Genomic DNA, 11,760 nt, shown 5'->3' with positions numbered 1-11,760 from the left:
CGTTTCGTATTAAACGGACGAACGGTTTAATTATTATGAATAAAATGAGAAATAAATGGAAATAAATCAATTAATAATAATGTTAATTGATTTTTATATACCAAAATATAATTTTTAAAATATTAAAAACAATTTTTAGGAATTATTTGAATTAATTATAAATAATTTATATTTATTTAACTATTTATAAATGAAATTATTTGATTAAATGATTTTAATCAATTAATTAAATTCATAAATAATTAACTAAAATGAATTATAAATAATTAAATCAAATTAGATTTTTGAAAATAATAAAAGAAAATAATTTTAGGAATTTAAAATAATTAAGAAAATAATTTTTTTAGAATTTAAAATAATACCTAAATGATTTTTAAATATAAAATAAATGATTTTAAAAATAATTTATAAAAAGAAAGTGTAGAAACAGGTTTCAATATTTAGTTTTGGAAAATACAAGATCAAAACCGGGTCATGCTACTGAAGTCGGGTCGGGTTGGGGCTTCAACCGGGTTGCCAAGAACTCCGGTTGAAGGTTGATCGGAATCTGGGTTTTTCCCAGAAACCAGCGACTTCGCCGGAGTCCGGCGAATTCCCGGTGCCACTGCAACACCTCCAATCTACTCCGTTTCACCTGGTTTTTATACAGAATCAATCCCACATCATTCCCTGGACAGAATCATCAACCCAGAAACCACCGAATCACCGATCAGTATTCCGACCATAAACCGGCGAGTACAACGGAAAAAAATGAACCGGGGAAAATCTTCGCCAAATCTACCGTTCTTTATATCAATTCAAAGATCTAACAACATATAATCTACTCATGACCTCAGAAATCATCAAAAACATCACAATAATCAACAAAATCGAATAGAAAAATCAAGAAAACTTAAAACTTGAACTCACTTAAATCGTAATCAAAACTAACGAAACAAAGTGCTAAACTACTCCTTACAATCCCAGGAACAATTATAACTCAACCAAATCATCAAACAATACCTCTAAAATCAAGAACGAATTTAGACCATAAACTAGAAAAATCGAATTTACAAGATACTACATCTCAGTTAATGAAATTGGTACCAATAGATTGGGCTCTTCAAGACGATCAACTTGATATGCAGAACGTCCGATTTGGTTTCCAGAATCATTCAAAAATCGTAATTGAGGTTTAGGAAGAAAATTTTCACCCCAAAACTATTCTTGGTTTTATGATTTTTCTGAAAAAATTTTATATAAAAAAATTTAATAAATAAAATAACTGATTGGCTGGTATATATATTTTTACAGAAATTATATCCTTAAATAAATTAAGGGTGTTTTCATCCCCAAATTACAATAATTAAGCCCCAAAATAGTAATTACGGGGAATAATTTTAAAAACGATAAAATACAAAATTAATGTCAAAATTCCCCAAAAATTGCGAAAAAGTCAAAAATACAAGAATAAAGGGTATTTGAAATATGAATAATTTTATAAAAATAAAAACACGGATTTTGTGGGGTTTGACGTCTCGGTGGGGTCCCGGTCCACTGATTTTTGAAAAATATAAACAATCCATAAATTAACATAAAATCCCGATAACACATAAAATGCATTGAAACACGCGTAAAATGAAATAAAACCAATACCTTGGTAAATACGCAAATAAATACGAGTTCGAATTGCAGATCGATTCATATGATTGCAGCTTAAACACCTATTAATCAATCGAAAAATTTTCTGGCCCGCACAGAAACACACATAACAAAAGTAACATCTAATATCATGGCTATAATCACTTTAAATTTATAAAACACATAATTTTTATTTATTTAACATATAATATTCACATAAATTTCTCGGGTATTACATCCTTCCCCCCTAACAGGATTCTGTTCTCAGAATCAGCCTAGGAAAACAAGTGAGGATACTTGGATCACATTTCGCTTTCCAACTCCCAGGTCGACTGTTCAACCTTGGGATTCCCCACAAAACTTGCACTAAAGATACAGACTTATTCCTGAGCATTCTTTCTTTCTTATCTAAAATCTGCACTGGTTGCTCGACAAAAGATAAATCTGGCTGAATCTCGATTGGCTCATATTCTATTAAATGATTGGAATCAGGAAAATAACGCTTCAACATTGACACGTGGAACACATTGTGAATATGCTGCATGTGAGGTGGTAACGCTAACTCGTAAGCAACCTTTCCCACACGCCTCAAAATCTCAAAAGGGCCAACATAACATGGACTCAGCTTTCCTTTCTTTCCAAATCTTGATAAACCCTTCCAAGGTGAAACCTTCAATAGCACTGCTTCACCAACTTCAAATTTCATATCCTTTCTGGCAGGATCAGCATATTTGCGTTGACGATCTTGAGCTGCCACTAATCGTTTACGAATGAGTTCTATTTTCTCTTTTGTCTGTTGGATCAATTCTGGACCTAAAATCTTTCTCTCACCGACTTCTTCCCAACATATTGGAGATCTGCATCTTCTCCCGTACAAAGCTTCATAAGGCGGCATTCCAATACTGGCATGATAACTGTTATTGTAGGAATTCAACCAATGGCAAATGTTCGTCCCAACTCCCTTCAAAATCTAGAGCACATACTCTTAGCATGTCTTCTATGGTCTTAATTGTCCTTTCACTTTGACCGTCTGTCTGCGGATGATACGCGATACTCATGTTCAGCTTCGTTCCAAGATAATCTTGAAAACTTCTCCAAAATCTTGAATTAAATCGAGGATCTCTATCTGAAACTATGGATACTGGAACTCCATGTCGTGTCACAATTTCCTTAAGAAATAACCGAACCAATTTATTTATTGAAAATCTCTCGTTGATAGGAAGAAAATGCGCTGACTTTGTCAATCTGTCTATAATAACCCAAATAGCATCATGATTTGACTTGGTCCTCGGTAATCCTACTACAAAATCCATCGCAATATGTTCCCACTTCCATTCTGGAATGTCCAATGGCAGTATCAGTCCACTGGGCCTTTGATGTTCCGCTTTGACTCGCTGGCAAGTGTAACACTTACTCACCCATTCTACAATTTCCGTCTTCATGCTTGGCCACCAAAAGTTTTCTCTTAAGTCTCTGTACATCTTCGTACTTCTGGGATGAATTGAATATCTGGAGTTGTGAGCGTCTCGAAGAATTTCATCTTTCAGCTCGGCTACGTTGGGTATCCATATTCTGGAAGAAAATCTTAATATCCCTTTATCATCCTTTTGACTCCCTATCTCTTCTCCTGTCAAACTGTCTCGTTCATGACTCATTACTTCTTCCTGACATCTTCTTATCTTTTCTAATAGTTCTGGTTGAAAAGACATTGCACACAGTACCTCTATAGACATACTTGGGATACTGACCTCTATTTCCAGCTTCTCAAATTCCTTGATCAATTCCTCGGATGAAATTATCATGTTTAACCTTTCTTTTCTGCTCAAAGCGTCGACCACCACATTTGCTTTGCTCGGATGATAGTTGATAGTACAGTCGTAGTCCTTAATTAGTTCTAGCCATCTTCGTTGTCTCATGTTTAATTCCTTCTGGGTGAAAATATACTTCAAACTCTTATGGTCCGTGTAGATCTCGCACTTTTCCCCGTAAAGATAATGTCTCCAAATCTTCAATGCAAACACTATAGCTGCCAATTCAAGATCATGAGTTGGATACTTCTCTTCATGTGGTTTTAACTGTCTTGAAGCGTAGGCTATCACCTTGTCGTGCTGCATCAAAACACATCCCAATCCCTTGTACGACGCGTCACTGTAGATCACAAAATTGCCTTGATCATCTGGTAAGACTAGCACCGGAGAAGATACTAATCTATTCTTTAATTCTTGGAAACTTTCCTCGCACTTCTCGTCCCATTTAAATTTCTGGTTCTTCCTGGTGAACTTTGTCAACGGTGTAGCTATCTTCGCAAAATCTTGCACGAATCTTCGGTAGTAACCTGCTAGTCCCATGAAACTTTTTACTTCCGTTGGTGTTTTTGGCCTCTCCCAGTTGATTATGGTTTCAATCTTTGCTGGATCCACTTCCACTCCTTTATTGCTAATCACGTGCCCAAGAAATCGTACTTCTTTTAACCAAAATTCACACTTGGAAAACTTTATGTACAATTTCTGTTATCGCAGTATTTCCAGAACTATCCTCAAATGCTCTGCATGCTCTTCTTCTATTTTGGAATAGATCAGAATATCGTCTATAAACACGATCATGAATTTATCCAGATTTTTCTTGAATACTCAATTCATCAGATCCATGAAAGCTGCTGGTGCGTTGGTTAATCCAAATGCCATCACTAGAAACTCATAATGCCCATATCTGTTCTAAATGCGGTGTTCGAAATGTCTTCTGGCTTGATCTTCAGTTGATGATATTCGGATCTTAAATCAATCTTGGAAAACCATATCGCGCCTCTCAGTTGGTCAAATAAATCATCGATCCTTGGTGACGGGTACTTATTCTTAATGGTCAGCTTATTCAGTTCTCGATAGTCAATACACAATCGCATACTCCCGTCTTTCTTTTTGACAAACAGTACTGGTGCGCCCCACGGGGATACACTGGGTCTTATAACTCCTTTCTCCAATAGATCTTGCAGATGAGTTGCCAATTCCTTCATCTCCACTGGTGCCATCCGGTACGGAGCTTTAGAAACTGGTTCTGTTCCGGGTGCTAAGTCAATTGCAAACTTAATTTCTCTGTCGGAAGGTAATCCTGGTAGATCGTCTAGAAAGACATCTGGACACTCATTGACAACTGGAATTGCTTCTAGTGCTGGAACCTCTTTGCTGGTGTCTATCACATGAGCCAAATACGCTTCGCAATTCTGACATAATAACTTAGCTATCGCTAAGAACTTCTTCTCGTGCTTACTCCCTCGAAATATTATCTTTTTTTTGCTATCTAATGCCTGAAGTCTCACTTTCCTATTCTTAGAATCAATCTGAGCGTTATTTTCTGACAACCAATCCATTCCTAAGATAACATCAAATTCTCCCAACTTAAAAGGTATCAAGTTGGCATAGAAATGATGTCCCGCTATCTCAATATTACACCTCAGGCACACTCGGTCGACAGAAACTTGATTCTTATTAGCTAACTCTATCATTAATGCTTGTTCTAACAATTTAACTTCGCAATGCAGCTTATCGAAAAAACTTTGAGAAATAAATGACCTTGTAGCTCCAGAATCAAATAAAACTTTAGCATCTACGGAGTTAACTGGAAGCGTACCTGCAACCACGTCTGAACTCTGAATAGCATCCTTCATAGTCATGTTGAATGTCCTAGCCTTTGGTTGATCCTTTGCTGGTGGTCCTTCAATCCTTGCCACATTAGCTGCTGGTTCAGTTGTCTGGAAATCCCTCGCAATATATCCCATCTTTCCATATTTAAAACATACTATTCCTGATTTCTGATCTGTAGTCTGACTTCGACACTCATTAGCATAGTGTCCCTTCTGATTGCACTTGTAACACAACACATTAGCCTTACAAATCCCAAAGTGCCTTCTACCACAAAACTTGCAATCTGACGCTGGTGGACGATTGGGCCTCTGCTGATTTGAATTCTGGAAACGGTTCCCATTCCCTGGTTGTGGTTTCTTGAATCCCACACTCTTGTTATCCTGAAACTCTGTTCTTCTATTGAAACGGCCCTGGAAGTTACCTTGTTGCTGGCCTCCTCCTGAGGTTTCTATTTTCCTTTTCTTCTCATCCTTCCCTTTCTGATACATATCACTCTTACTTACAATCACCATCGCTTTCTGCACCACTACCACATATGAAGTCAATTCAAACATGGCCACCCTATTCTGAATCCAAAATCTCAATCCCTGTTCAAACCTTCTTGCTTTCTTTTCATTTGTGTCAACCTAGTCTGGCACGAACCTCGCTAACTCAGTAAACTTAGCCTCGTACTCAGCTACAGTAAGATGTCCCTGGGTTATGTTCAAGAACTTGATCTCCATTTGATTCTTCATGTACCTCAGGAAATACTTCTCCAGAAATAGCTCGGTAAACCTTTCCCAAGTTATAAACTCACCTCCTTCCAATATTCGCGTGGATTCCCACCAATAGTTTTCCTCGCCCTTCAGAAAGTAGCTTGCAAACTTGGTCTTCTGTTCAGTTCCTGCTCCGACTAATTCAAAAGCCTTTTCCATTTCCTTGAGCCATGCATTGTCTTCCACAGGATCAGCACTTCCCTCGAACTCAGGTGGCTTCACTGCTTGAAACTGCTTAAAAATCACTGCAGGTGGTGCTGCTGCTTGCTGCTGCTGTTGTTGTTCCTACTGCGTAAGATGTAACATCTGTTGTTGCATCCGTCCCAACATTTGGACAATCGCTGGATCTGTCCGACCCTCGGTACGATCCTCTCCTGAATTATTCCTTCTCTTTGGTGCCATTATTCTGATAAGAAACAAGTAACATATAAAATATTCTATCAAGCATTGTGTCAAATATGTAGCAATTCATTAACATATCAAAATTCTCAAACATTATCTCTTTTCAAAATATCATAAACTTGCTACCATATTAACACAAACGACATGATTATCACATAATCCTTTCTATTATCTCGAGAATAATAACACAAGAAAATTGACGAAAAATTATCCAAACCTTTGAAACCCTTTCTCAAAATCTCAAATAAACCAACAAATAATGGATAGGGTTGCAACACAACCTCTCAACCTCTTTTCCAACACTTCTTACCATTCTCAAAACCAACACAATAGCAAAGCAATGGCACAAAAGCCAAGAGCTAAACACAAAACAGGGAACCTGAACAAATTAACTATAACCCAACCCAATAATCCTAAATTTAACCTTATAAGAGCTAAACTACACGCGCATATCTTATGTGATCTTCCTATGACTCACCTATGACAATCCTAAGCCTGTTTCAGTGACCATAACCTGTAGCTCTGATACCAACCTCTGACGCCCTCCAAACCCGGGGTCTAGATTTGGGGGTCACTAGCCAATAAACCATCATAAAATAATCACATCGAAATAATATAATAAATATGACCCCTTGCATGCAACTGGATCGATCACAGGTTATAGTATGGAACAGGTACTAATACAAACCAACTGTTATTACAAACCATAAGTCTAATTAGTTTTATAACTTATTCAAATTTTATTACAAACCTCTAGACTAGTTAAGCATCCCAAACTGTCGACCTGGAGAACACACCAAACTATCTACAAGCACACAACCGGTCAGACCTGGAACTTAAGCTTACCCTGGCCTAGCAGAAAGAATCAAGATATAAAATAAGTATGAGCGAAAGAAATGCTCAGCAAGCAGTAAATAGCTTATGATTTAGAACAACAACAATAATATATCTGATGAAAAAAACCAAACCATAATACTTAAACAATATCAAAACTGATATATATTTTATAATAAATAACATTTACATATATATTTTATTTTGGGATTGGAATCCTCGAACGACGGTGTGTTGCCGCCGGTGATCAGCCGCGGAGCAACACCGGTATGTCGAAGCATATCCAACCAAACAAAAGGTACCCAAGGCACATATCGGCCTAACAAAGTGTTATATCCTGTATAACACATAGCTCACGCTGGACCGCCGCCACGACCTCTTACGCAACCATCCAACCCATAAAAAAACAATTTCCATCAAAGGAGTCGAATCAAATGACATCTTTAACCACATATATCCCCATTTCTCATGGTCCAGAGTTATATCAACAACCAATGGTGAAATAACCAGAACAATTAGTTATTCGCTAATCTCAATTCAAAGCTTCACTGTATAGAGTAAGTTGTAGCGAAATGTAAAAACATTTAACTATTCAGAACTTAGAATAGTAGAGAAACTGAAAGAATAAAATTCAGAGTCAATATCACTTGAATGATAAGTGAAGATATAAATACTTGCATAATATGATTCAAAATAAACGTCACTTGAACGATAAGTGAAGTTAGGGTACTTGCCTGGTATGCTCGAAAACCTTTCACTAAAACCCTGCTTATAGCTGCTGGCTACTAACTCCGTCTAACACTTGACTGCACTCCTTGCTACTCGATTCTATAAACAAAAGGACTATCTTAATTGACAAAACCCAACTTAATCGACGTAACTATGCGTCTTGACATCTACCTGATCGTTTATAACTAAGCATGGTATTTTAAACTGTAAACAGATAGCATGCATATCACATAGCACGTAATCATGGTATTCGTATAACACGTAATCACATATTTCATATAACACATAAGTCAGATCGTTAAAAGATATATCTTAGTGCGTTCGGAATGAAAATCTGGTCAATATTAACGTTTACCAATCAACTACCGGCTCAACAGGACAAACAAGTCAAATGACATTGCAATACAAAAGAAATTAGGTCTCCAAAGTATTTTTATTGAAACATAATATTTTTCTGAGTCTGCACGCGTTCGTTTCGTATTAAACGGATGAACGGTTTAATTATTATGAATAAAATATGAAATAAATGGAAATAAATCAATTAATAATAATATTAATTGATTTTTAAATACCAAAATATAATTTTTAAAAGATTAAAATTAATTTTTAGGAATTATTTGAATTAATTATAAATAATTTACATTTATTTAACTATTTATTAATGAAATTAATTGATTAAATGATTTTAATCAATTAATTAAATTCATAAATAATTAACTAAAATGAATTATAAATAATTAAATCAAATTATATTTTTTAAAATAATAAATGAAAATAATTTTAGGAATTTAAAATAATTAAGAAAATAATTTTTTAGAATTTAAAATAATACCTAAATGATTTTTAAATATAAAATAAATGATTTTAAAAATAATTTATAAAAAGAAAGTGCAGAAACAGGTTTCAGTATTTAGTTTTGGAAAATACAAGATCAAAACTGGGTCATGCTACTAAGTCGGGTCGGTTGGGGCTTCAACCGGGTTGCAAGAACTCCGGTTGAAGGTCGACCCGAATCTGAGTTTTTCCCAGAAACCGGCGATTTCGCCGGAGTGTGGCGAATTCCCGGCGCCACTGCAACACCCCAATCGACTCTATTTCACCTTGTTTTTATACGGAATCAATCCCACATCATTCCCTGCACAGAATCATCAACCCAGAAACCAATGAATCAATCCCGATCAGGATTTCGACCATAAACCGGCGAGTACAACAGAAAAAAATGAATGGGGGAAAATCTTAGCCAAATCTACCCTACTTTATATTAGTTTAAATCTCTAACAACCTATAATTTACTCATGACCTCAGAAATCATCAGAAACATCACAATAATCAACAAAATCGAATAGAAAAATCAAGAAAAATTAAAACGTGAACTCACTCAAAACGTAATCAAAACTAACAAAACAAAGTGCTAAACTACTCCTTACAATCCCAGGAACGATTATAAGTCAACCAAATCATCAAACAATACCTCTAAAATCAAGAACGAATTTAGACCATAAACTAGAAAAATCGAATTTACAAGATACTACATCTCAGTTAATGAAATTGGTACCAATAGATTGGGCTCTTCAAGACGATCAACTTGATATGCAGAACGTCCGATTTGGTTTCCAGAATCATTTAAAAATCGTGATTGAAGTTGAGGAAGAAAATTTTCACCCCCAAAACTGTTCTTGGTTTTATGATTTTTCTAAAAAATTTTATATAAAAAAGTTTAATAAATAAAATAACTGATTGGCTGGTATATATATTTTTAGAGAAATTATATCCCTAAATAAATTAAGGGTGTTTCTATCGCTAAATTACAATAATTAAGCCCCAGAATAATAATTACGGGGAATAATTTTAAAAATGATAAAATACAAAATTAATGTCCAAATTCCCCAAAAATTGCGAAAAATTCAAAAATACAAGAATAAAGGGTATTTGAAATATGAATAATTTTATAAAAATAAAAACACGAATTTTGTGGGGTTTGACGTCCCGTTGGGGTCCCGGTCCACTGATTTTTGAAAAACAGAAACGATCCCTAAATTAACATAAAATCCCGATAACACATAAAATGCATTGAAACACGCGTAAAATGAAATAAAATGAATACCATGGTAAATACGCAAATAAATACGAGTTTGAATTGCAGATCGATTCATATGATTGCAGTTTAAACACCTATTAATCAATCGAAAAATTTTCTGGCCCGCACAGAAACACACATAACAACTTTAACATCTAATATCATGGCTATAATCACTTTAAATTTATAAAATACATAATATTTATTTATTTAACATATAATATTCACATAAATTTCCCGGGTATTACATAAATAATCAATTCTTTATAGAGGTTACTTATTCTTATTCGTCATTTTGTTAAACTCCCGATAATCAGTACATAATTTCATTCCTCTTTCCCAGCAACATCACCGGTGCACCCCCCAAGGGACTATATCTGGTATGCTCACTTTCCTTTCCAATAACTTTTACAATTATCGCACTAATTATTTCATTCCACTAGCCTCCAGAGACTCCAGGGCATCTATTTATTACTCAAACTTCCTCCAGCTTAAGTATTTGCTTCTTCTTATCTTTACATATGGTTGATTTACCTTATATTCTTAGTTTATTACTCCTTTTCTCGCATGATTGGGAAGAACTTCTTATATTGCTTCTGCACCTAGAACTTACCTTACTATTGGCTTCTGTACACTTATAACTTGCTTCTTCTAACAACCACTTCTTGCCTTACTACAGGACAACCAACTCGTTCCCAAAATCACCCCGAACTCTACTAGCTCGAAGGGTGTCAAATCAAATGCTACTACATCAAAATTTTAAACGCTCGATCTCTTTGTCCTTTTGAAAGTTCTGTCTCTAGCTGTGCTGGATGTTGGCCCTTGGGATGTAATATCTTGAATAACCGTTCTACAACTCCTTGCAAAATGCCCAATTTTTCCATAATTGGTACACGTAACTCCTGGAATTTCTGGATTACATTCCGATACATAATGACCCTTACGTCCACACTTGAAACATTGCACATTCTTTTTACACGAGCCACTGTGTCTCCTGTCGCAGGACTTGCAATCCATTGCTAGCTTGACTGACTGGGCTGGAGTGGAAGCAACTGAAGTAGCACCAGACCTAACCTGAGAGAAACTCTGTCTCCGGAATCTCTTACTCCTACTTCGGCCAAACTGATTCTGCAATTCTTGTCTAGATTTTTCTTGATCTGCCTTGTCCCTTACACCACCAGACTTCCTTTTCTTATCATTCTCTTCTTTAGCAGCCAAATCTGGTCACCTCCTATTACCAGGGCGTCCTGAACCATAGAGGAGTATGTATCGAGTTGCAATATCATAACTCTTCTGCGAATTTTAGGCTTTAACCCTTGTTGGAACCTCCTTACTTTCTGTATCTCCGCACTTACATACTCAGGAACTAATTGGGCCAATTCTATAAATTTGGCCTCATACTCTAACACACTTCTTTCACCTTGTTTCAGTTCTAGAAACTCGATTTCCACACACAATCTGGGAAATACCTTTCCAAAAACGACTCCGTAATCCTAGCCCATGGAACAGGGCCTCCTCCTTCTAACAATCTGGTTGACTCCCACCAATAATTCGCTTCATTTTTCAAGAAATAACATACAAAATCGGTCTTAAGATTATCACTTACTTGAACGAGGTTGAAAACTTCCTCCATTTCTTTTAACCATGCTCCAACGGCTATTGGATTAGGTTCACCTTTAAACTCAGAAGGGTTACCATTCTGAAA

This window comes from Apium graveolens, chromosome 2, assembly GCF_009905375.1.
Source record: "Apium graveolens cultivar Ventura chromosome 2, ASM990537v1, whole genome shotgun sequence".
NCBI lineage: Eukaryota > Viridiplantae > Streptophyta > Magnoliopsida > Apiales > Apiaceae > Apium > Apium graveolens.
This window is presented reverse-complemented; position numbering follows the sequence as displayed.